Source organism: Lepisosteus oculatus, chromosome 11 (assembly GCF_040954835.1).
Source record: "Lepisosteus oculatus isolate fLepOcu1 chromosome 11, fLepOcu1.hap2, whole genome shotgun sequence".
Classification (NCBI taxonomy): Eukaryota; Metazoa; Chordata; class Actinopteri; order Semionotiformes; family Lepisosteidae; genus Lepisosteus; species Lepisosteus oculatus.
The window spans coordinates 40,538,777-40,565,884 of record NC_090706.1 but is presented as its reverse complement, the minus strand read 5'-3'; the positions used below and the strand labels follow the sequence as shown (position 1 = coordinate 40,565,884).

The window sequence follows — 27,108 nt, the reverse complement described above, 5'->3', positions numbered from 1 at the left end:
GAAAATGTGGAGTTAATTAATTATTTTTAAACAGCTTAAATATCAGGAAAATGCCTTCTGTCACTTTAAAGGAATCCATGCATGGGGAGCCTTCTATTGAAGTGAAAGAGGTATCGACAAACCTGCAGGAGATAGAAAGGAAGGAATCTGGGAGATGTTGCATCACAGAGCAGTGTAACAGGTGTGATGGCATCAAGCGTCTTTCTGTCACACCCTGTACACCTAGAGGGCGCCCTACATTTGTCCTGTTCCTAGTTCCCTGTGATTATTCATATCTTTCCGGTGTGTCCTGTTGTGTAGCCTATTTTCTTCCAGTGTCTGTTCTGCTCCTAGCTCAGCATTGAGAGTACGGATGTCCTGAGACCAGCCTAGTACCAGGTCGCCTCTTCCGTGGCCTGAGGGCATAGGTTTCTACCCCGGCTTCGTCTGAACCCCTGAGCCCGGGCTAACCTGTGTTGCCCCTTTTGCCACTACGCATGGGGTCTCTACTGCTCTCCTTGTCATTTCACGACTTGCCCTTCCGTGACTTTATCTTTCTCTGGTTTACTTCATCCTGCCCGACCCTCTCCTCTCTTTCACTTGGAAGAATAACATTAGCTAGAAATCTACAGAGGAGGTGAAGAGGGATTTGAAAGATCAGTTCTGGATGGATCCGGTTTCACAGAATCATTACAGCTGGGAAATGAGCCGGCAAGTGTGGATCAGCAACTATAGTATGTCAAGCGAAAACAAAAAGATGAAATGACAGCGAGCGATCGGGGTTTTATGATAATCCAAGTGCTGAGTGTGAGAAAGGTCCAACATGGAAACAAAGGCATGAAGTAATGCAAAGTCTATGATAATTACAGTATACAGAGGGTTAAACAAGAATTCAGGAGGAGGTCATGTCATAACCTCACTCCAGCTTTTACGCCCCTCCTTCACCAGAGCAGCTGCTCCCTGGCCTGTCCCTCATGAGAGGCAGAAGGAAGTGCCAGCACCCCATTTTCCAGAAGGGCCGTTGCTCTCCACAGCCAGATGAGGAACCCCAGTTAAGTTCGCCACACAAATCATGTCTCCTCACCACCTTAATCGGGATTCGAACGAACCAGAAGATAAAATGCCAGAAGAAAAGGAGAGCTTTAAGAGAACAGTAGTCTAGAAACTCTGATTTCAGTACTTTGACACTTTTTCATCTCTGGAATCCTTAAATGTGTTTCTCACTTTGCAGTCAGACAATGCTTTTTACATTATCATCAGCAACTGTACTGTACATGCCTAATGGACTGGTGTTTAGGACCCCAGACCTGATCATCAGGGGTTCAAATTCCGGGCAGGTCATTGTTGTTATGCCCTTGAGCAAGGTCCTTCTCACTGATTGCTCCAGTAAGCACCCTACTGTATAAATGGAGCCCAGGCCATAACTGTAAATGAGAATGTGTTCTCAATTGACTTATCTGGTTAAATAAAGGATGGAAAACTGAATGACAACCAGCTGCTCCTTGTTGTGCAAAAAAATTAGCAGTCACTAACATCAATTAGTCATTTGGCAGGTCGTCTTTCATCCAATCAATGCAGAGAGAGAAGGGGATACACCTACAAATCCTGCTGCAGAATTACTCGCAGGTACAGCTTGCTGATGTGAATGCACCTGCTCAAGGCCGTAGGAAGAGCCAGTCACAAAGCAAGTCTTACTGTAAACCACAATCCTCCGGGTATTGCAGGTAAACCACCTGACACTGGATCACATGATATGTATTTGTGCAAAGCTTGAATTGTCTTGCCAAAGAGCAAGGAGTTTATATTGTGTGGTAATTACTCCTTGTGATAAGAACAGTGTGAAGATCAGTAGTGTGTGGAACAGCTTTCTTTCTTTCTCTGCCCTGTCTGATAGATCCCAGAGGATTAACACTTTTGTTTTTTGTTTTGCATGACTGTGCTTCATAAGCAATGCAAAAATATCCAGGGTCTCTATGGAACATGACTGATCTTTGTAAATTGCCTTGACTTAAGCAGTTTATTTGTTTTTTTTTTCTGTAAATGGCAAGAATTGCTGAATGTGACCTTAAAGATCATGGATTAAGAGCGAGATACAATCTTGAGGGCTTGGTCAGAAAGTGGGAATCAATCTCAGGAGGCGCATGCAAGAGTGGATGGCGATATCTGAGGGGACTGGGTCCACAGAGAGAGGGGAGATTGATGAGCTTGCGTGGAGCAGAGGACAAGGCAGTGCACAGTGGCACAAGACGCTGAACGCGGATTTATCTCTGGTCGTTGAAAATCAATCAGCCATTTCAAGACTTGTGCGGCAGAGAGTAAACTCATCTTAGCGACTTTCATCTACACAGGAGAAGGATATAAATTTAGTTGGCAGGGTGAGGTGATTTTTTTTTTTGCTTTTTTAAATCCTGAAGTTAAGGCATACAAAGTGCTGAAATCTCCGATTACAAGTGATAGGTAGTAGATTGGCACTACAGTACTTAATTAATATTATTTTACATATTAATTAAGGGCATGATTTCAAAACATGGCTGCTACAGAGAAATATAGTTCCATATTTAGTGAATTGTGCAAATAGATTTCCATTGAACAGCATTTTCAAGTGAGACAGCTGGAGGACTATTCAATTATACACATGTGAAAGAAAAAGTCTTCATGTAACATCCATGATTAAATTTGACTCTGATAACCTTATATCATTATTTTAAAAGAAAATGAGCCAGCCATAAAAGGAAAAAAGTTCATCTTTCGCCTAAACTCTTTGTGATAACTGACTAAATAATCCTATAAAATCAGACCCCTATAAAATGAAAACATTTTCACACCTGTATGATTAATTAAACACATAATCTACTCAATTATCAACAGATAAGTGTATAAATTAACTGGTGTTTAAATGCTATTAGTCCTCAGTGGCTGCTATGGAGTTATAGCATTATTGGAAATACTTAAAGAGTAACTAGCTGAGGTCTGAAACACAGCTTTATGGGATATGGCAGCAGCAGTGTTACCACCTCATCATATCTCAGACGCAAAACTGGGCCTGGTCTGGGCTGGGGCAGCTTTCAGGAAAGACGGTCAGTGTGCTGGTGGACCAGTGGGTGGTGCTCTTCCCCCTGGGCCAGGGTTTCCAAACCAGAGCTCCGATATGGTAACACTGGGACACTGTGCTGTAGGTAGTGCTTGAGATTGATGGCCTGGAGCCTGTTGGTTAGTTCGCAGGTGCCTGGTGGGTCCCAGGAGACACTGTTTCACAGTCAGTGGAGGACGCTTCCCTTGAGCCCACTTGGACAGCTGTGCTAGGCTGCTGCTGGGGGAGTCCTTCAGGGGCTAGCTTTAACAGTTGAGGTCTGGGGCGTGGCTGCTCTAACGGCCAGTGACCAGTTCTACCAGTGGAGCCTCCTGGGTCCACAGAAGAAAAACGTTCTTCACCTCATCAGTGCTGTGGTTGCACCAGTTATCCAGCGCAATTCTATTTCTCTACTGCACTGTGATCAGCTGCAGAAACAAGGGAGAGGATGGGAGGTGCTTAAGGAGCAAGCCCCACCCCTGTACAGAGAACCTGTGAAGTTTTCAGAAGTCTGTAACCTCTCTAATTTATTTCCTTGCCTGTAGTGTAAAAGCCAGTAAAATGGCCTTGAGGTGTTTATCAATAGACACAGACCTTCAGTCTGCAGCTGAATATTATTTGGATGGAAAAAATGTATTGACAAAACGTCTTGTTGCTGAATTAACTAGATGCCATCCAAACAACTAAACATATCTGGTTTAGCCTATTTACTTTTTTTTCAGGCACTTTTTTTAGCATGTGTCAGACATAGGCAAAACACGAGATTAGGTATATCATCGGTATATTATAGTTCATGTAATTACTGAAGACAAATCCCCAGGATGTAGAGAAGCAAGTGTCACTCGATGAGAAAATACAGCCAGTTCAGAGAGTCTATGGTACGAAGAGGACAGAACGTGGGTTGTTACTGTATTTTGAAATAAAACCAATGGTTCTCACCACAACATATTGCACTGCTTCACATTTGCTGCCAACCCAGAAAGTGGTAACAGGTGCCAGAATAATAAAAAAAATCTGCTCTGTTCCTATTCATTTTGAAATGCTAATGTTTGTTTACTGCATGCCCTGCAAACATGCCCTGTTAATCACAAGAGTGAGTGCTGTTTTATTTAACTGTATCTCCAAGGAAATTCATAATGCACCATTTGTCAAAGCTCTCAAAGAAAAAAAAATGTGCTTATGCTGATGTAAGTCAGTCTCTGCTTATCTTGTTTACAGCTCCAACTGATCTAAATTATTGTCTGCGTCGGTATCTCGTGTGTTTGCAGTAATAATCTGCTGTTGAAGACCGCGGCATGCCACATTGGATTTCTGTCTGCAACTAAGGTGGTGCTTAATGCACGGCCTAGTGAACCTCAATAATTTAGGTTCTGTCAACGTGAATTAGCAGATGCTCTTCCTTTCAAACACTGCAAAATATTTGTTCAGCAAACTCTGCTTAAACTGAACATCATCATGAAAGAATTAAAGTTTAATACTGTTAAAATGGCCTTTGGCGAGGATTAAAAAGGAGTGGGATGCACACAGACGTCAATCAGAAGTTTATTCAGCCAGGAATATGCATTGATGAGATGAATAAAAAGACGCATGTGCCTCTTCATTTACCTTGCCTTTCTTGATGTGCTTATCCTTGTGGACAAATCTATTTTGTTTAGCTGAGAGTTGACCTGTGACCTGCTGCAAGGATTCCTTTTTGCAAGAAAGTTTAGAACATTTCTAGTTTTAGAATCACGCGCTATTTCCACGGTTTACAAAAGTACGATCACTATTCATTCCCTCTTGTCAACACCTACTCCCTGCTCCTGACAGCAAAAGATGAACATTCGAGAAACCTCTGTGACCCTGGTTCCCTGCAAGACAACAGCAACAACCAACCGTAGGAGTGTCATCCTGCAGCACACGGTGACACAGGACGGGCCCCGCCACTTTCCCCTGCCTACTTCTACTCCTTGCAGGGCAGTAAGGGAGTCAGACTCTTTCCTGCCTTGTGTAACAAATACGCCCCTGCGTATAACTGGGATCTCAGCCGCCGGGCTGGGGGAGGTTCTCTTTTAGCTCAGCTGGCGAGTCCCCTTTTGTGTGACACCGGAAACCCGGGTTCACATCCAGGCAGTGAGGGATAATAATAATAATAATTCCTTACATTTATATAGCGCTTTTTCTGGACATTCCACTCCAAGCGCTTTACAGGTAATGGGGACTCCCCTCCACCACCACCAATGTGCAGCATCCACCTGGCAGGTGATGAACTGGCAGGGCAGGAGCAGCAAGGGTGGAAACCCCTAGAACCGTTACACTTGCCAACCGGCCACACGAGTACAGGATTATTCTCCAGGGGCAGTTACTTCCCACCACAGGTGCACTTTGGAAAGTCCAGTGTGGTGATACTGTGCACATGTCAAAATTATTTTTCAATATAGAATGCATTATTCCATTACAATAACAGTAACTATTTTATTAAGAATTGCAAAATATTTTCTTAGTATTTCCTTAAAAATCAGCTTACAGTTCAGTATTGAATAGATTGCTATTGATGCTCTGAATGGGCCACCATGTTGTAATCGGGGAGACAGGGAGACGTCCTGTTACATTTTCCAGGAGGGAAGTTATAACTTGCTAATCCAAATAATTAACACAGTACCAGCAGGGTAACAAAATAAGTGAAACTTAACAAGTGCAGAAGTATCTTCCCCTCTGTGATTGAGCCTTTTAATAAAATATTCATACTGAGCTCCCAGCAGGCAGCCCATGACTAACAAGACCAGACCTTTCTACTGTAGGAAGAGGTGCTACTCAGAGGCTGAGAATAAATATGCAAGAAATCAAGACTGCCAAATTTAAAGAGTTGGTATTGGAACTCCTGTTTAACTCTGTCTTGCCACATGTACAATAAGTGCTCCCCGATAAAATTAAGCTGCTTCTGCTGCTTATTTAGAGTCAAATTGTTGCATTTTGGGGAAGGTGGGTGGGTGGACTGTCTTTGGGAAAAGCAATCCTGCTTTCTGTTTCTGAGTTTTTGTTGGTAGAAATTGTCGAGACTGTTGGAATAGAGCCCATATCTACGGATTTTTTTTAACTAGCAAAATGACTTCTACAAAAGTCTAACTGCAGGAGGCAGGGTAGTGTAGTGGTCAGCGCTGGTGCGTCACAGCTCTTGGGCCTGGGTTCAGTTCTGGTCTGAGGTTTGCATGGTTTCCCTTGTCTTTGCATGGCCTTTCTTCCTCTTCGCAGAGACATGCTTGCGTAGCTACTTTTAATTGTTATTTTCTTTGTGGCCCTGTGCCAGACTGGCATCTCATCCCAGAGTGGAGCAGGTGTTCTCAGCCCCAGCCCGTGGCTCAGTGTGTCTGGGATAGCCTTCGGCCTGCAGCACCGCTCTCCAGGGAAGGTGTTTTGCCTACAGCGAACAGAAAAGTATAAGAAAGGCTTGTGTTTGGAGCTTGTTCAGCCTTGTGCTTTGAGGGCAGTGACCCAGGTGAGGCTTTGGAATGACAGATCTATTTATAACAGTAATAGTAACTGTGATTGTAATTGTATGAATATAACTGTTCTTGTACCAGAAAGAAGTCTTGCACCAAAAAAACATGTTCTAACAACCTTCTTTTACATTGTTGGAATAGACTGGATTAGAGTTGTGGAACACTGTTGCCTCATAGTTCTTGGGTCCTGGGTTGTATTCTGGACTGGGGGTATCTATAGATACACTACGACCATCTTTAGGTGGACTTCAGCTGGAGTGTGTGGCTGAGATGCACCTCAGAGTGGCCGGTTGAAAGAGGTTGTGGGGACAATAGAAACTGAAATAAGCTCTGGCTATGTAGAAAGAAACCACAAGCCTCCTGAATGATGTGAACCATTTTTGTAATTTAGCAATGTATAATGATATGACATGTGAATTGTGTATCATTTAAATTTAATGAATAATATAATTGGTAGTACAAGTGATATGATATGTAACTGGGATACGACTGATGCTTGGCTTTCACAGACAAAAAAGCTAGCATATCAATAGCTTGTACTGATAACAGTTACTTTTGAATTCATATTTCTGCTATGGAATGAATTAATGTGCATTTTATTGCAGCTGTGTGCATCAATTTATGAGGTAACAAAAGTGCCTAAAACTCTCCAGTGAAAGCGTAAAACATATTTTCATGATCAGTGATCTTTCCAACCCTAACCAAATAAGATTCACTTATCAAAAGATGACTTACTTAATTCTCATTGCTGCAGGCAAATTAATTTGTTTTTTGATTAATTGTAAGTCTTGTCAGTTTTTTTTTCTAGGAAGTTCTGAGCTTGATTTAGTAAATGGTGATAATCTGGACACAACAGCATGTGAAATGTTTGGCTATACTCAGTGTCTAACACCCTATTTGCTAAACTAATTAGGTGCAAAAGTACTCTGCGTAAACCTCAAAACGACAAGGAATAAAAAAGAACACAGAGATGATTTGAGCTAACAGCCATATCGCCCTGCAATTCATAACTGCAACACACTGAAGCCCAACAGGTGTGAGCCTGGTCAGTACCTGGATGGGAGACCTCCTGGGAAAAACTAAGGTTGCTGCTGGAAGTGGTGTTAGTGGGGCCAGTAGGGGGCGCTCACCCTGTGGTCTCTGTGGGTCCTAATGCCCCAGTATAGTGACGGGGACACTATACTGTAAGCAGGTGCTGTCCTTCGGATGAGATGTAAAACTGAGGTCCTGACTCTCTGTGGTCTTTAAAAATTCTAGGGTGTTTCTCGAAAACAGTAGGTGTGATCCTGGCCAAATTTCCCCCTGGCCCATACCAGTCATGGCCTCCAAATAATCCGCATCGATGAAATGGCATCCTCACTCTGGTCTCCTCCCCAGTGATAGCTGATGTGTGGTGCACTATGGCTGCTGTTGCATCATCCAGGAGGAGCTGCAGGTGGAGAGGACTCTCCATTACCTGTAAAGTGCTTTGAGTGGAGTGTTCAGAAGAGTGCTCAAGTCATATCCAGCCCAGTGATAACATATACCGCAGATACTAAAACAAACAGGACCAAAAACAGAGCCTTACAAGATGCCAGATGTGTCCGATTTTGTTGTGGAGGAGCATAGGCTTAAGACACCAAAATGTACAGTATGTTCACACAAAGCCTGACATTAATCAGGCTTTACATTAATCAACTATCTATTTTGTCACACTTATTTAGGTGAAATTAAAAATGGATGCAACAAAACTTTTTACATCTGACCTGCTGTATTGATTGGCTCTTCTTATCAACTGTGTAAACCCTAGTGGCCTGGAATCAGTCCGAGTGCTCAGGTGAGGAGTGTGGAGGTCATTTTGGAGAGACGTCTCACAGATGAAGCTCATTTCCACTGTGTTGTAAAGATGTCTTATTTGTGTCATTGCGAGTATTTGTACACATTGCTCTTCATCTGATGAAGAAAAGCTTATACACGGTTTTGTCTTTTTTAGACTTGATTATTGTAATGTGCTTGTGTAATGTGGAAGTGCTTAGTATTGTGTGCAAACATGTAAAAAATTCATCTGGTTCATAACTCAGCTGTTTTAGTTTCCTTGCACTACCTAATGTAAATTTCAGAATAAGATTCAAAATACTTCTGGTTGCCTTTTAGACTCCTGACAACAATGAACTGCTCACCCCTTATACACCTACACATTTGTCCTGGGCTTTTCACACTTCTGGTTTTCTTTCAGTTACTAATGTGAGGATCCGAACACTGGGAGACCCTTGGAGACTGTGGCTTCTGTTCTGTTGCTCAAAGTCTGTGGAATGATCTCCCAGCTCATATCAGATCTTGCAAATCTATCAGCACTTTCAAATCCTTTCTTTAAACTCATTTTTATACTCTTTTATGCTTGTGATGCCTACGGCAGTTCCTGTAATGCAACTTCAGAAGTCAGGGAAGCAGTGTGGAGCAGTGGTTAGGGTACTGAATTTATAACAGGAATACTGTGGTCCAAATCCCACTTGACATACTGCTGTGGTGCCCTTGATCAAGGTACTTTACCTGCACTGATCCAGTAAAATTATATGCTATATAAATAGGTGCAAATATAGGATCAGACAAATAAACTAGTAACTTTATGTCCCATGCCTCAAGTACGAGAGTGAAACTGTGACCTCCTCCCCAGCTGTCCAATAATGTCGGTTCATTGGTTCAATCAAAGTCTAATAATGATGAAAAAAGCCTATGAATATAAAGAGACAGCACACTTAATACTTTGACATTAACTCAATGTTAAAAAAGACAATGGTCAGGATTATCATGACCCCCCACAACAGACACGCAGATTTCTTTGAACACAGAAGATAGCTATTGAAGAGATCTGGTTTATCTGCAAAGTTTTGCAGGAACTGATTGTAGAATGAGAATGAGAAGTACATGATTCAGGAAACAGGTGTCAGTATAGCCACCAATCACCGGCTCACTCGAAATTGGACCTCTGTGGTAGGCAGAGGAAGACACTGTGGCAATCAGGAAAATAGAAGTCTTTGCTGGGGAGGAAGCAGCATTGCTAAAAGAAAAAAGAAAAAAGAAAAAAGAAAAAAGAAAAAAGAAAAAAGAAAAAAGAAAAAAGAAAAAAGAAAAAAGAAAAAAGAAAAAAGAAAAAAGAAAAAAGAAAAAAGTCCTCAAGTGGAAAGCCCGGGGAGGGGAAAGAATTGAGGGCTGACACCGCAGCAGTTGGACGCCAACTGAAAAGGGGGTGATGGTGGAGGGACACCATCTTTGAGGCTGCCTTGGCCGTGACTGGAGCATTGGCACCAGGGAAATAGAAGGGTGAGAGGTAGCCCTGTCCCTGCATGCAGAATTGACCTTCTCACCTCCTCCTTCTGTTTAATAACACCATTAGTTGTCCCAGAGTGACAACTAGAATGGCGCCAACATCCTTGATCTGCTGACCCTCACGATGTGGATGTTTGCTGGGACTAGCTGGTTTAAGAAATTCTATGGTTTGGAATGGTTCAGGTCCCAGTTCTATGCCTGCCTTGGCAGGTTTTTCTGCTTTTGGTATTAGCATCAACACAAGGAAGATAGTGTCACATCTCCCCTGTCATTTGTCATTATATCCTGTTTTGCAGGGCAGTAAGGGAATCAGACTATTTCCTGCTTTATGTAACAATTATGCCCCTGCATATAACTGGGATCTCAGCCAGCCAGGCTGGGGGAGGTTCTCCTTTAGCTCAGCTGGTGAGTTCCCTGTTGTGTGATGCCAGAGACCCGGGTTCGCGCCCAGGCAGTGAAGGACGAACTGTCAGGGCAGGAGCACCAAGGGTGGAAACCCCTAGAACACTGCTTTCACTGTGCTTTCAAAAGTTATGAGCATTCTCTATTTAACGCTCATTTAATAAATCTGGCTCTACATAATATATTTGTATCCATTCACCTATCCATTTTCTTTATCCAACACAGGGTTAGAGGGGAGCCAGAGCCTATCCCGGTAAGCAATGGGTACAAGACAGGATACACCCTGGAATGGAAACCAGTCCATCACACAAACACCAACACAGACATGCACATACTCACACCAGGGCATTTTTTCCCAGAAGCCAATTTACCTACCAGTATCTTCAAAGGCAGCTGATAACAACCCGGTTATTGATGTCATTAACAACATTAATCCCAAACAGAGCTGTTGGACTCCCTCCTCTGGCCGTTTTCCACCAGTTGATTATTTCATCAACCAATGCACTAATCAAGCTCCCAAGACACTCTCTATACCCAGTAAACATAGGTCTAACCTCAGCCAAGGAGAAAATCAGGCGCTCCAGTCTCTCCGCAACATGGATGATATCGTCATCAAACCAGTGGACAAAGGAGGTGCTGTTGTGGTGTGGCGTAAGGATCTATATATCTTTGAAGCCTCTAGACAACTAACTGACACTTCTGCCTACCTCCCTCTCCAAGAGGACCCTACCACTGACTACCAAAAGGAAGTGGTATCCACCATCTCCCTTCTTATCAGCAGTAATGAGCTCCCCCAGGAGGCAAACCGGCTCATCATGGAACTTCCGCAGGTATCTCAATTTTACCTCCTCCCCAAAATCCACAAACCGGACACCCCTGGACGCCCCATCGTATCAGCATGTAACTGTCCAACTACTTACATCTCAGCCTTTCTCGACAGCCTCATGAGACCGCTGGTTGAAGATCTTCCCTCATACATCAAAGACACCAACCACGCGCTCCAACTTTTTAATGATTTCCAATTTCAGGGTACCAAATGCTACATTTTTACCATAGACATCACATCTCTGTACACCGTCATTCCCCATAATGATGGCCTTACAGCTCTCAAGCACACGCTGGACAAATGCACAGTGCTTGATCCACCCACCCACACCCTGGTACGCCTTGCAGAATTGGTCCTCACACTGAACGCATTCTCTTTCAATAATCTTTTTTACCAACAGGTCAGTGGAGTTGCCATGGGCACCAGAATGGGACCCAACTATGCCAACATTTTTGTCGGCTGGGTAGAAGAACGCTTCTTCGATTCCTACACTGGCTATGTCCCTGACCTCTACAAATGATATATTGATGACTGCGTTGGTGCCGCCACATGCTCCGATCAGCTTGAGCTCTTCCTGCACCATTTCACCAACTTCCACCCTTCCCTCAATTATACGGTTAACATATCTTCCACTACTCTTCCGTTTCTAGACATCAACTTCTCTATCAACTACCCCCGACTGTCCACTTCAGTTTATTACAAACCCATGGATTCACACAGCTACTTCCTGTACAGCTCATTTCACCCCAAACACACTAAAAACTCTCTTCCTTTTTCACAGTTCCTTAGGTTACAACGATTATGCAGCGACGACATCGACTTTGAGAACCAAGCCCTCAAAATTTACTAATTTTTCATCAACAGAGGATACCCCAGCAGTGTGATTGACAGGGCCCTTGCCCGAGCCAAAAACACCCCCCGGACCATCAACCCGATCAGGAACTCCCGCCGCAACAACCGCATTCCTTTGGTGCTTCCTTACCACCCTAACACACTTCCTATCCCCAGGACCATTAACCACAACTTTTCCATCCTACAGGATGATCCCTCCATTGGGGCCCTCTTTTCTGATCGCCCTATCATCTCATATCGCCGACCACCTAATCTGCGTAACCTACTTGTTCACAGATCCCTTGACCGCCCTCAACAACCATCCACACCAGGCACTTTCCCTTGCAACAGAGCTCGCTGTATCACCTGCAAGTACACAGCCACCACCACACTCATTCAAGGCCCCTCAGGACAATTCTGCATCACCCAGATGGCATCTTGTACCTCCAGCAACCTTATTTACTGTATCTTTTGCAGTAAATGCCCAGCCGTCTACATTGGAGAAACAGGAAGGAGACTTGGTGACCGCTTCAGAGAACACGTCAGGGCTGTGAAGATTTAAGATCTCTCCAAGCCCATTGTTTCTCATTTCAACTCTGACGGCCACGACCACTCTAATCTCTCTGTCTGTGTTCTCAAAGACGGTTTTCCGAACTCATACATCAGAAAGACCACCGAAACTAAAATTATTCTGCAGCTAGGATCACACATTCTCCCTTCCCTTAACGACAGACTACTGTTCTTTTAAATTTTCTCCATTCATTGGAAGTTTAATTTCACACGTCTCTGCACCCATTCTGACTTCACACCTCTTGATTGGCCTCTCTTTCTGTCCCCTGCTCCCGCCTCTCACTCCTCCTCTCTCCCAGCTTTTGTTCTCCCGTTACATTACCTTTGCCTACTGCCCTGTCTCTCTCACACCTGAAGAAGGCTCCACGGCCGAAACGTTGTGTTCTCTTTCTTTTTTTTTCAGCATGGAATAAATCTATTACTTGTTCCTTTGCTACCTACCAGTATGTTTTTGGACTGTGGAAGGAAACCACAGCAGCTGGAAACACCTCACAAAAATACATTAGAAGACCATACGTCATGCAAATAGCAAATAATTAAAGGATTGTCTCAGATTGAATAATGGTACAAGTGTTTACAGTAACATATTACCCTTTCATTGTAATTAAAGCTCTACCTTTTACATTGTGCCCTGAACACTTTAAACTCTATTGGCTTACAGCTGTGTCTTATTCAGATTTTAATTTGCCAAGGAAGCCTGTTTCTCTTTGCCATCTTAGTAGGTTTTGGCAGTCTACCATTTGTAGGATGAACTGGTTATGTCAAACAAACTTTCTGCCTAGCAAATAGTCATCTGTCTCTGATGCATAGTGAACGTGACTAATCTGGCCATAAAACTTGCCCTGAAAGCAGGAAATTGCCAGAAAGATAGTAATACCAGTGTTAATTAATTAGAGATATAATTTCAAACTCCATTGACTTTCTTGGGTCTACAGTACTGCATTCATAAGAGAGAAAAATGTATAAAAATGTGTAATGAGAAAGACAAAATATTTAAAAATTACATTTAAAGCTTACTGCAAAGTGAAACTGTAATACTAATACACTGTACTTTTTTGTTTTAATGGAATTCAAAGAAATGTCTTCAATGGACATTCAGGAAGAATGAATAGAAAAATGTATACTGGTTACAGTGTGTTGTTCTAATTTTATTACTGTTGAAAAACTTTAGCATCAATCCGTTCTTATTATTTTTAGTAGCAGTAAGTGACAACAGTACAAAGCAATTGCATTAAAATGGTCTGGTAAAGAAAAGCAGCTAGAATAAAGTTAACAATAATACAATACATTTTATTTTGCTTATGCTACTCAAAAATGAGAAAAAGATCTAACAGCATGCTGCATTATAAAATGAATGCATATTTTAACTTATTTATACTGCAAAAATATAATATAAGCATCCATTACTAGAACACTTCTTTTCTGGTCAAATCAGAGCCTTATAGGAAAATCAATACATCTGGAGCTCAGATGGGTTTTCCAAAGTGGAGCTTTGTTTATTTATTTTTCTTGTATTCAACTTATTCTACACCAGAACATTTTTTTTAAATACGGGGAAAAACAAAGAAAATGTGAACAATGATTAAAAAATAAATCATGTTGTCCTCTCCCAAATTTCCCTTTCAAAGATCATGAGACCGAAAAAAATCTCCCGACTTGCCTGTAGTTCTTTTGTGTGAGTCTGAATTTAATTTCACAGAGTGTGAGTTGTTGTGTAGGGGATAATACTGGATACTGCAATAATAACAACATTATCAACATTGATTTTTTCCATGGTAGGCTCCAGGTAGCCAAATATCAAGCAAAATTATATTGTCTTCCTTTGCTGTCTATTACAAGAGTCATTTCCTGATGATTTTAATTTCACTGTTCCACTCCTGATCTGCTGAAATCATACCGTCAACCAGGGCCTTTAATTCAACCAGGGAGGCTATCCTATTAACTTGGATATAAACAGCTTACTTGTGTACATACGCATTCAGGATGTTCAATATAAGCGAATCCTGCCAAATGAGCATTGAATAGATCTGTATTGATAGGTATGCAATGAAGGCTGTGCCATCCCAAAAAAATGGATGGTAGTTCCGTAGAGCTACACAAACAGCCTCCTGGAAGCACAATCCTAAATAAGCCGGGGTAATATAGAAAACCCATTAAAACAGCTTACGAAGATGCGAGGCAAACAAACATCTCCTGCCCTTCAAAAATAGGGATTTATGTGACCTTTGATAAACGTAATTAAAAAAAAAAAGCTCTGCATGCAACTATCCTTGTAAAGGTTGTTCTTAAGAGGGCAGTAGGATTATCGCACAAAATGGAGAACCAAAGGAACAACACAGGGCCGGCCCTCGCTTGTTGGAGCTCTAGGCAAGACCATGGAAAGAGGCCTCTCCCGACCACGATTTGCACAGACACTACTATTGTCATCTCCCAACACGACCTTATTATTGCTATTATTTAGAACAATTAAATAAATTTAACTAGAAAAAAATAATTGACCAGTTTTGAAGAGCACATAATAAATAACTTCTAAACAAGAGCACGAGGCACACAGTTTACAAAGATGAAGTATTTTGACGTTGCAGTAATAAACAAAAACATTCATAACAGCAAATCATGATAAAAGGAGCTTCCATAACAATAAATAATGATAAACAGAATTTGTTACTTCCAAATTTTAGCGAATCATAGCTTACAAATTACTGCATTCATTTCTGCAATTAACTTTTGCAGCAATAAATACTAAATAAAGAAATAAAAAACAAGTGAACTCAGTAACAAGGGAGGTGTGTATGGCAGCCCGTCGCAATTGCGAAATATAAACTCGTAATTCTGAGATATAAAGTCGCAATTGAGAGATACCATAGTGGGGTTGTTGTTTTTTTAACTCCCTGGCGGAAACGGGTTTCTTAAACAGATGGGAAAGTTTTATAAAAAACCTTCTATATATCAGTTTGCCTGTATTTTCGACCTCAGGTATGTTTTAATCAACTGGAGTTTCGAAAAGCTGTTCTCTGCTCCTACGGGGAGAGACATATATTTTATAATATGTCTTTGTTGTAAATGTCTGTAACATGTCTGTAGATTTTATTTTACTTCTATTTTTTGTTTTGTTCCATGTTAATTTTATTATTTTTATTTGCTGTGGCAGCACTGATTGTACCCATCGGTCATGCTAATAAAGCACCTTGAATTGAATTGAATTGACTGCAATCCGAAGGGCTACAGGTTAATTTCGCAACACCCCCATTCCATGAAACACAGGAGAAACCAGAAGGAAAACAATGCTTTTTAATGCCGATGACGTGTAATTGCTGAACAGGCGTTTGTATCGTACATTTGTCTTCACGCTTTCGTTTGCAGGGCAGCACCGACTTTTAGCCAGGCGACCCACACGGCGTGTGTACAATTGAGGGAAACGGGAATCGGTTAACTTCCAGTAAAAACACCTTTGTAGCTTGAAAACGTCCCATGTCTGCTGTTCGCTAGTAACATGGATCTGACAGATTTAGAACCAAATGAAATTCTATATTACTACATTGTTGTGTATATTATGCATTATTACAACGCCTCTGTTTTGAGATCGCACAAAACACTCTTTTCTGCGCTTCAGAAACATTACATCCTCGATGAGGATCGGTCAGTTTTTTGACTGGGCTTCCATTAGGACGATAGCAGCAACAGAAAGAGGCGCTTGGACATGTGCTCTGTTGTACTCAAGGAGTTAACACAATAATAGGAAAGCCTGGTTTATGGGAACCATTTTGAGAATCATGAAAATCTCCTGCTGAGAAAGAGAGGTTTATGGCCTTTTAAAGAAAATCAACATAATTTACATATAAAAGCACTATTAGCATACTGAATCATTTAGCTTCAAACAAACTGAACTGTAGAAAACAAATCTACATATTTGGTTTAATGAGAGATTGAAATTTGCTTTTAATGCAGTGCCTTCTTTAATTAAAGTACATCAAACCATTACTTACGTTGCTTAATGAGACTGAACACACAGCGCACAGAAGTTTAGGCCCTTATTGGTAATACAGGACTAGAACAGCTCCCAGTCTTGGAGCCCCCAAAGAGCCTGCAAACTTTTACCTAATTAAATCTCATAAAAAGAAAATAATTGTTCTCTTAGCTTTTGAAAAATGCATTGTTCATATATCTGAACACAACAAATTTTCCGCTCAAGGGTTTATTTATGCAAAGCAAATGAAACTGAGGCATTCGTTTTGGCACTTAAGTGCACAATGAAAAGTGCATTTACTTGTTTGTCTCTGTTTATTTATTCCACAGAGCAACAGGCATTTGTCTTTAGCTTCTATCAGTTCCTCAAGACCATAGACTTAAAGCAAGACAGATAAAGTAATGTGCTCAACAGAGCCTTAGTATACAGTACCAGTGCCTTATATTACTGTAGGTACTATTTACCTGTGGAAAATGCCGATGACACGCAAATATATATTTCGTTTACACCAAACAACAACTCTTCTATTATCACTTTAGTTAATTACATTAATGAAGTAAAGACTTGGATGTGTGAAAACTTTTTGTTACTTAACTCTGATAAAACTGAGGTTCTGTTGTTTGGAGGAAACAATACTGATAGGACTACTATAACTTCAGCACTTAACTCAGAGGATTTAAAAATTTGCCTGAACGACTCAGCACGTAACCATATTAGACACAAGGCTCTCATTTAACTCTCATGTTAAAACAGTATCTAAAACATGCTTCCTACAGATAAGAAATACTGCAAAACTATGGCAGTTTGACTCCACTCAAGACACAGAGAAATTAATGCATGCTCTTGTATACAGAAGGTTAGACTACTGCAATGCCCTACTATCAGAGAGCACCCATCACTCTTTCAACACCTTAAAACATTATGTATACGTTCCTAATACCACCACTCTGTAATCAAAGGTGCACCTTGAGTACTAAGTCCAGTAACACAGATCAAACTGTGTTCATTCACAATTCCCCAAAAGAACAAGACAGACAACATCTGTACACAGAGACCCAGAGCCTACATCTTGATCCAACCCCAGGAGATGCTTAGACCCTGTCAGTCAAATGTTGAGCTGTGCTGAGCTTTTTTCCTAATCCACAGAGCTCACAAGCTGGTATTTGGATATTAAATTACCGCAGATTCCAGTAACTCAAATTGAACCCTTTATGCTGATTATGGTTAGTACAGATAGTGCTAATAATTCAGTGATTACTTGCAATATAAAAACAAATCAATATGGGACTAAAACCTACAACGTTTTGCAGGATGTGACATGTTAGTAACAGTCAGTGTTTGTTTCCTGTTACCAATATGGCTGTGCAAATTAGTGACAATAGGTCTGCTGTCTATTTGTTGGGGACACAATAAAAATTGGATCTGGAATTAAAATTCATTTAAGGAATCTTTGGATAATTATGTTCAGGCATTTTTTTATAAAAAATTAAGGACCAATAATAGTAGTTTCAATGGATCATTTTTATTCTCTATTAATCATTTTAATAGGAGCTAATTTTAATATATTGTATAGCATTGTTACCCTGGCTCCATAATACAGCTCCTTAGAATGACCGATCAATAAATAATTAAAATGTTAAATACATGCTTCAGTGAACTATTTGCATACTATTACTAAAATGAATGCATTGCTAATATATTTGACAACAGCAGCAATTATTATTATTGTCACTGTTGTGATGCATATATTTATTTGAAATAAACTATTTGTAAGAAAATATAAAGTAATCAGGCTTAGGGGGAAGCTGTTTTATGGCATTTTCAGTTTTAAGGAAGTGGATTGAAAAGCCATTTTACTTTCTCAGACTACACACACCTTGTTAGTCTGTATAGGTACATAGTGCTACAGTACATTCAAGCCACAAGGCCCAATCAGTCCAGAGTTTATCCTGGTTCACATGGCATTAAGCAAACAGAGAGCATAAGACTCTCACTGGAAGGGACTCCTGTCCAACATTAGGCTGTATATACAGTGTTTATTCGGATTTCACAAATGCAGCATGGCAACTGCACGAACTACAGTATCACAGAGTTAAATATTAATTTTGCTGCCTCAGAAAAAAAACTTTGTTTCATAGCAGCAAATATCTTGCTCAAGAGAATGCCCCTCAGATTTTCTTTTTCATTTATTATGATAATGACATTCTGGAAAGAGCAGCACAAGCAGTGACAATGTGACCAAGTTTTTTATGTTTTAGGTGCCCAGCAGGTATCCAGCAGAAGGTATATTAAAGTAGTTTTGGTATATTTTGCCACTACTGGTGTGAGACTGTGCTGAAAAACTGACTTGCCGGATTCCCTATAATACCTCTGCTATTTAGTAGCTGATCAGAAACATAATTCTAAAATATTTAACTTTTATGTTTTTATGTCACACAAAATAATATTCGCGTAGCCTATTAAGGTGTGGCTTTTATATTATTCCAGTGGTACCTACAATCCATAAAAATGTATTGAGAATTATTACAGTTGTTTTTTCAGTATAAATACCATGATGTAATAGATTTGATATGCTGTCTGGCAGTCTCATAAGAAACAATGCTGTCTTAAATGCATTAAACTTCAAAGCATCATCTAAAAATCTGAAAATGTTTAATCATTTTCCACATGAAGTGTGATGCAGAAAATTTCTGGCATTTAATGTCCACAAAAAAAAAAGAAAAATGTAATGCAGGCATTGAAATTGTAGTCTTACTCAAATACTTTTTGTGACATTGTAATAGTAAACTGAGCAGTTTCTGCTTAAAGAAAATTGACTATGTATTAAACAGATGTAATGTACAGTATAAAGAATGAGTAATGTACAGTATAAAGAAGCCCATCTCATAAATTTATACTGCACAATTTCAGTCCATGTGTATTTATCATAAATAAATTACTCATAATGTCACGCTTGAATTGAGACACTGGAGCATTATTTACTCATTAAATTCCTGATTACACTGCTGATTAAAATAAGGTATCATTTGAAATTTGCATGATAGATATTTGGACATGGGTATTTGTGCATTATAAAAGGCTCAACACAAAAGACACATTATTAATGACTGTGTGCTCATTCACCTTATGGTAATCAACACTTGTTTGGGCAAAATGAATAATCTGGGGAGATTTTACGAAGACTGGGAGGATAGGATGACATGATAAAACATAACCTGGGAGATGTCTGAAGGTTGTCCTAAACCTCTAATCATTTGAGGTTAATCCAAGAATCAGGACTTTTCTAAAACATGCATACTGTACATTGTTGGAATTGTATAAGGTCTCTTCCAGTTGTTTTGATGAGTATGATGGTGTAACTTTCTAACTAGACATTGCATTGAGTGGATTTATGCTCATGGCAAAATCCATCAGATTTAAATCACACATCTAATGCGTGCTGCTCATTTAACACATTACTGAAAGCTAATGAGCTCTAATTTGGAACACTATAAAAATTATTCATTGCCAAAGCAAGGTTTTTACCAATGTGCGCCCTGGGGTAGAAAATATTTTCCCCATAATAAAGCAATGATGAATCATGGATTGAAGAAATGTTAAACAAGAAGATGACAATATGAGGACAGAAATTAAGAATACGCAGCCGGGAACAATAATGTTACTGGGGTGCACTCTGCCAGGCACTTTGCTTATTAAGAAGTCTGGCACTGGCGACACAATGAGGTTTCTTTGCATTATGGTGTATTGTGCAGGCTAGCAGCTGTTCCATAATAAATATGCCCATGAGATATTGTAGTAATGCGATTTCTGTGTGTATGCTGTGCAATTATTTTTTTTTTCTGTTCTTAATTGGGATTATCTTAAAATGGATAGATCTTTTTCGCATGTGTAGTTTTCACTTTGTTAATCTTACTGTATTCTCATCAAACACACCCAACTTACAAGTGCTTTACATATTACATAGGTTAGAGCTGTAACAACCCCAGAAAGGATCCTCAGAGCACTATGTTCAATGGAATATGCAGCAACTGACAAAGTGTAGAGTGAATGAGGAGGGTAGAGTGAATAATTCAGGGAACAGGTGTCAGTACAGCTGCTAAGCCCTAGGTCGCTTGATATTGGAGCTCTGTGGTGGGCAGCAGAAGATACTGCAGCAACACGGAAGAGTTGAATTATGCTAACAAGGAAGCAGGGAAGGAACTTGCAGAGAGTTTCAGCATCACTTGCTGAAGTTTGCTACAGTGAAAGGATGAGGATGGATTCCAAACTGAATCCCCAGTTGAAAAAAAAATCTACTGCTTTCATGTTTCCCCAAGAGGAGGGGAAAAAAAGCGAGGGCCAACACTGCACCAGTTGGCCGCTAAAGGGGGGGGGGGGGGTCCACTGTCATTGTTGTAGCAGCCTGTGCTGAAACCAGGACACAAGCACCAGGGACATGGAACAAGGATTCAGACTGATGATACAGTATGTAGTAACACTCTCAGGGTAGAGAGAGCAGCAGTGACCTGGGGGACTACTAGGATGGCAAAAACAAGGTTTGGGGAGAGTGAAGAGATGAAACAACAAAGACATTTAAAAACATCATTTACGTTTTGGGGTTAGGGTTAGACCACAAATCCTCTGATATCACAATTTACTGTGTTTATTGGATGGTTTCTTAGAATTTGTCCCCACATAGTACTGCATACCCATACATACACATACTCTACCATTCCATTGTAAGCATGTCATCCCATTTTCATTCAAACTCTTAGTCTCTTAGACTCCAATTAAAATTATTTGTTTGTTTACTCACTCCTTTTTAACAGTTTTCCATTGAATAGATTATAGCTTTGTAATTCTGCAATTACTATGACCAGTAAAATATGTAAAAATACATTATTTCAATTCAAAGTCCCTTTACATACAGTAACTAGGGCTGGCTCTACTGGAATGAAATACAGTACATAAAAACCTTCAAGGTATCAGGATTCAGAATCCCAGTCTTAAGTGGTTTTCTGAGCAGGGCAGAATGATGGTCATGCTATAAAGTTAAAAATAAGGGTTTAAAGTTTTCGATGTTGTATTAATTATATTTTTATAATTTATATATTTTTATAATTTATAACTACTACCACCTTAATTATATTTTTGCTGTATATATTCTACCGAAGCCTATCACTAGCTTTAACATAACCCCTTCACTTCTCAATATATAGATATGTAAGTATTATGGTAATTATACAAGTATTATGTAATTTATGCTCTATGTTTAGAGCATGACTAGATTTATATATACTGTACAGTACATACATTACAATCTTGTATGTTTTATATTTCTAACTTTTCTTAATAAAATCAACTTGATTTCAAGATGCATTTTAAAAAAAACAGGTTTACACAAAATATTTGTGTGATTTTAGACTTTTTGTAGTTTGGAATGTAAGGCTAAACCATATATTTGAATGTGGACGGTGGGCACAAGTTTGAGCTAGTGTTTTTCAGAGATTTCAGAGATTTCTCCATATTCTCTTTATAAATACAGTCTGCACTGTGGTCCTGATCTTTAGAGAAAGTGTTGTCGGATTCTAGATCAATTGGCCCAACTATGTTGCTTAAGCTGTCTTCCTGGGATCCTTTAAGAAACAGTTAGATTAGATAATCAGATCAATTATCTATTAACAACTAAAAAGCAAAGTGAGTCAAAATGATCTCCTCTCATCTGTGAGCTCTCTAATGTTCCTGTGCTGCCTGTGAATCCTTTCACAGAAGCTTTCTGAATTGCATGCTGTTCCATCCAGATGAGCTTACAGTATGTTGCTAATCGAAACTCAATGTGAACTCCTGAAGGCTTGCTGTTCTCAAGGACATCTAGGACCAGACGAATGAGGAAATGACAGCTTGGTCATAACTCTTTCATTTTCTATAGGAATCGTGCACTTTGATGTTCTGTATATATTTTGCTTTCTGCTTTTATGTGTTTTATTTTTACATCATTCAGATTTTTAACAGACATTTTAAGTTAAACTTTGACTTTGAGTTCTTCCACACAGTGTAAAAGTTGAGCATTTGTATATCATGTGTATCAGCCAGAAGTCATCAGTGTGTGAAACAACTGGCATGTACACTTACTTTGAATCTCAATGGTGTTCTCTATTGACAAGAACTTCAAGACAAGACCCTCCAGGGTCTTTGGGTTTCAAATATCTTTCTCTGGTTAAAATTGTTTTTTTCCTTAAATACATTAAAAGATGGCATTAGTTTATTCCATGATTATTCTGTTAGCGGTATAAAATGAAGGTTAAATTGTATAAATAGGTTGTTAATAGTTTTTATCAACTGATGTTTTTTGCAGATAGTTAAAAATGCACATACTGTACATACGCATGTACATAGAGTGGTCATGCTCAATCTAAGCCTTACCCTAAACCTAGCCTAATCTCAATTACTGAATATATCTTCATAATGTACATAATGTCACATTGTAGTAAATCAATGATCAATAAAATATCTATCAAGCTTTAATTGATACAACTTGATCTACAGTAGATCAAAGATAAAAGAGTTTTTAAATTACTACAGTGTAATCAAAACATAAGGAGTATTATGCAAAACATAAAAAGTGGTGCCTTCCACATTCACTGCATTGCAATTTGCATTGTCCTTTCTGGAACACTTTTTAAGAGCTTAACCCCTCCATCCCCTTCCTTTCACTCATATAAAACTGAAAGATCAGAGACATTTGGTCCAATGTAAGCTTTACTTTTAAAACTGTTTTCTTCTCTAATTTCTGTAATTCACATTTATGTTGGTCCAAAGACTATCAACCCAGCTGTGTCATTTAATTCTGACTATTTTAAATGAGTTTTCCCTCTAATGTTTCCTTGCAATGATAGCAGTGGCTTTAATGAATCACACTCTGGCTCTATGATCTCTATTGTTATAACATGCTGTGCCTAATTGTCCTATTCGAATAACAAACAGACGTTCTGAACAATTAGGCAATGAGATTTGAGGCGGTAATGGGAGCAGAGTGGAGGCAATTTTGATTACAAATATATAAGGCTACAACACTTAGTGGGTTCGCTTTTCTCATACAAATAGAAATATAAAAAATCCACCCACTTTCACACACCTGTTCTCAAACGTGTGTGCTTTCATTTGACATGGATTACAGTAGCATACTTTAGAGTTCTAGTTAGAAATGAGAATTTCATCACAAGCAGATGAACGTATAAAGTGTATGAGTTAAAATAGTTCATGTTATACATTGTACCTATGTTAACATCAGAGTACATGGCCTAAGTTAATATCGAGTACATTTGAAAGTACATTGAGTAGTTTCAGTTTTAGTTGCATCTTAACAAATGTGACATAAACATAAAAAATCAGAATGTACCAGATTTCTTGTAGCAGCTACTATACTTGAAGGTGTTGATGAAAGACAGTATTTACAGTAGCACTTACAATGGTTTGCTGTACTACAGTCATGAAACTACTCTATAGCCTAGGCTATCCTAGGCTTTTGTTAGAGGCTTTCTGTTTTTTAGAGGTTTACAGTACTGTATGTTCATTGAAAAGCTGCTTCAATGCTACTAGATTTAGAATTATACTAAAAGGTTAAATGTATCCATATTCCAAAGCTAAGCTGTTGTTGTTCTGTACCCCAAATCCTCCTCAATAATAATACAGTATACAGTAACCAACTGGGTTCAGAGTCCAAAAAATAACAATCCCGAGATCCTGACCTTCAACTTCTGTTAACGTTTTGAGAATACACCAAAATACACAGCAGTGGGTTAACTAGAAATTAGGATCTTACTGCAGTGAGTGTAGTATGGAATTTGTGTTCCTATTTTCTGTACATAGATTATTTTCTATATTCTTTGTTTTCTAAATTTCCACATACAGCAGGTCTTATGCAATTGAGTGTAGAACTTCTTTACTTGCTGTGACAAAGTGGGTGGTTGAAAACAAAAAAAAGTTAATATTACTATAATATGTAACATTATATACTTATTATATTACTTATTACATTATGCTACCATATTCCTGACATTAATGTATTTTCAGAAACAGAAACAGTAATTTGCATACAATATGTTTTTCACAGTGGTTGTATAATTTAAGGAGGAAAAATATGTTTTATTTGAATGTAAAAAAGTACACTGAGCACACAGCTGCAACACAGCATGCAGCTACCACTGGGCGAAATGACTTTATCTCATTCTTGCTCGTTAGGCTCTGTTCTGTTAGACTGTTACCATCAACTGACCCATTTCAATCCTCCAGAAATAATTTGGTTTCCAGCAGGGATGCACACTTTCTAACACACTATGAAGGATTTGCAGAAAAAAAATTACATACCAGAGAACCAGGAACAATGTTCTTAAAAAATGTCAACCAATAAAATTTCTCATTAACTGTACTGGCACACTACAGAACCTTGGAAGGTGTTACAGGGTAATCACTTTGCAAATTAGTTTTTGAATGTAAAACCTGGATCCCATCCAGGGTGTAATCCCACCTATGGAGATAAAAAAAACAGGTTAATCTCAGAAGCAAGGGATGACACCCTGGATGGGACACCTGTCCTTCTGAGGGTTCCCATGGGAAATGGAAAATTTAGAGATGCCAGAGTGTTTCTGTTAACTTACTCAGCATGTTTCTGTGAGGTGAGAGGAAACCAGAGCACCTGGAAAAAACCCTTGTGACCACAGGAAGGGCTAGCCCTTTCCAGAATTAAACCAGGACCCCGAAACTGGGAGGCAGCAGCAGTAACCGATGACACCATGCCACCCACCTTCCACTCTCGCAATGTCTTGAGCTAAACTGGTCTTTGAGTTAATTTATATACAAAGGAGCCACACCCCCTTCTGGGCCACACCCCTTCTGGGCCACATCCCCTTCTCCTCCCAGTCTGTGATGACCACACCCCAGAGTCTATGACCACGTCCTCTATCCAATATGAACATCGACTAGTCCTCCATTGTCCATGGTGGATCTTTGTCCTTTAGTTTCACTTCCTCCTTTTGTTGCTAAAGAAGGAGTTTCAGAGAGCACTTTCACAGAAATGCTCAGAGACACTAGGTCATTCTCTATAAAAAAAAATATTTAACTCACCAGTGTCACTTAAATCTAAGTAAAGCAGGAAACAAATAAATGATTTCTCAGGTTTTTTTTAATGATCTGACAGGAACAGCTAACTTCATAGCTGAACTTTCATTTTGACTGAGTTTGTCTTTCGAAAGTCCTTGGATTTATGTTTGTTCTTTGCCTGATTTCTTATGATTTATTATGTTGTTGTTTTTCTCTCCCCAAGGTGTCTTTTTTCAAGCATAATAAATAATACACAATAGATTTAGTGAACGCTAAAATACCACACGGCCTTCTATTCATCATAACAATAAGCAAAAACTACCGAAACCCGCCTGTCTCAGAGTAAAGCACCTACATTTCAGAGAGTGCTTTTGTATGCTCTTTCTCCAGGAACGCCAGGAAGAACAATTAAAGTTGAAAGATGTGCTCTTTCTTACTTGGAAAACAGCTGAGCTGATCACAGATTTGGTTTGCAGCGAGAATCCTCTTGACTGCAACGCAGGGCCATGTGCAAGGCTTATCAAGGCCCATTCATCGTCTGGCACAATGTAGACATTTCCCTGTCTTCTCCGGCTGGCCTTTTGATAGAATAAGTATATTGATGTGGCGTCCTCAGTGGTGGTCGGGGGTCAACCTGTGAAGGACTGCTCTGCACCAGCGATCACAGCTTATCTGGATGGCTGTGTTCCAGCTGCTTTCCTGTCTTGCTCATTGGGCTGCCAATGTGTCTACGTCTCTCTTCCAAGCAGTGTGCATGACTGTACTTTAGGGCAGTGACAGTCAATAACACTCAGAATTACACACCCTGATGGGCAATACATTTCCATTACGATGGCCGAATCTTATTTTCTAATGGTTGTATTTTTAATTGGGAATTGATTTCTTGTCTGTGTCAGTAATTCAAATTTTATTACCTCAGCTTTACAGTGTGCCCAGCAAAATAAACAGCATAGATTTCACTCTGGGCCACATAAATTGCTACTCCTAAAGCACTGAAGTCACTAACTTCATTTGGGCACTTAAGGTTATACGTGCCATCACTGATTTTGTCAGATTAAAATAGTGTTTTTTAAAGCCTATCACGGCAACACACACACAATTTATTACTTCTTAGCTTTCTCAGGTATTGAATTATTAGAGCTTTACCTTGAAATGTAACAAAACAGTCAAACACATTTGAAGGAAGGAAGGAAGGGGACTGCAGATAGATACAGAAACAAGGGCTGGTGAAGTGAGGCTCAGAGGCTTAAGGAGATTTCTGAATCTTCACCAGTCTTTGCCAAGTTTCAGACTGCCAGCCGTCCTTGAAATGGGGTTAGCTACTGGTTAAACCTTAGTCTTAAATGCAGTTTGCCAGTCTTTAACTCCAACTTCCTTCTACATATAGTTTTGAGTAATGTGGAAGGCATCGCCTAACAATTGGAAATAAATTAAAATCTGTTGTATACTATACAATGAAAGACAGGTGCGCTTTACTTAACAGAATAGAACATTACAATGTTTAGATGTGTATAGACTTTTCAGGAATGCTTTTTTTAATGTTGCTGCCCAAACAATAAAATCATAGCATGCACTGTAAATGTTGCTTAAATGACCTCTT

The 27,108-nt window shown here is 39.6% G+C and overlaps 1 long non-coding RNA gene across 1 annotated transcript; it reads right to left on the bottom strand.

The window, feature by feature from the left end:
• Positions 1–4,578: 4,578 nt before the first annotated feature.
• LOC138241813 (uncharacterized) lies at positions 4,579–26,130 on the bottom strand. Its single transcript, XR_011191079.1, has 2 exons — positions 25,946–26,130; positions 4,579–6,446 (listed from the first exon to the last, which is right to left on the bottom strand). It is a non-coding gene; the product is annotated as an uncharacterized lncRNA (long non-coding RNA).
• Positions 26,131–27,108: the final 978 nt, after the last annotated feature.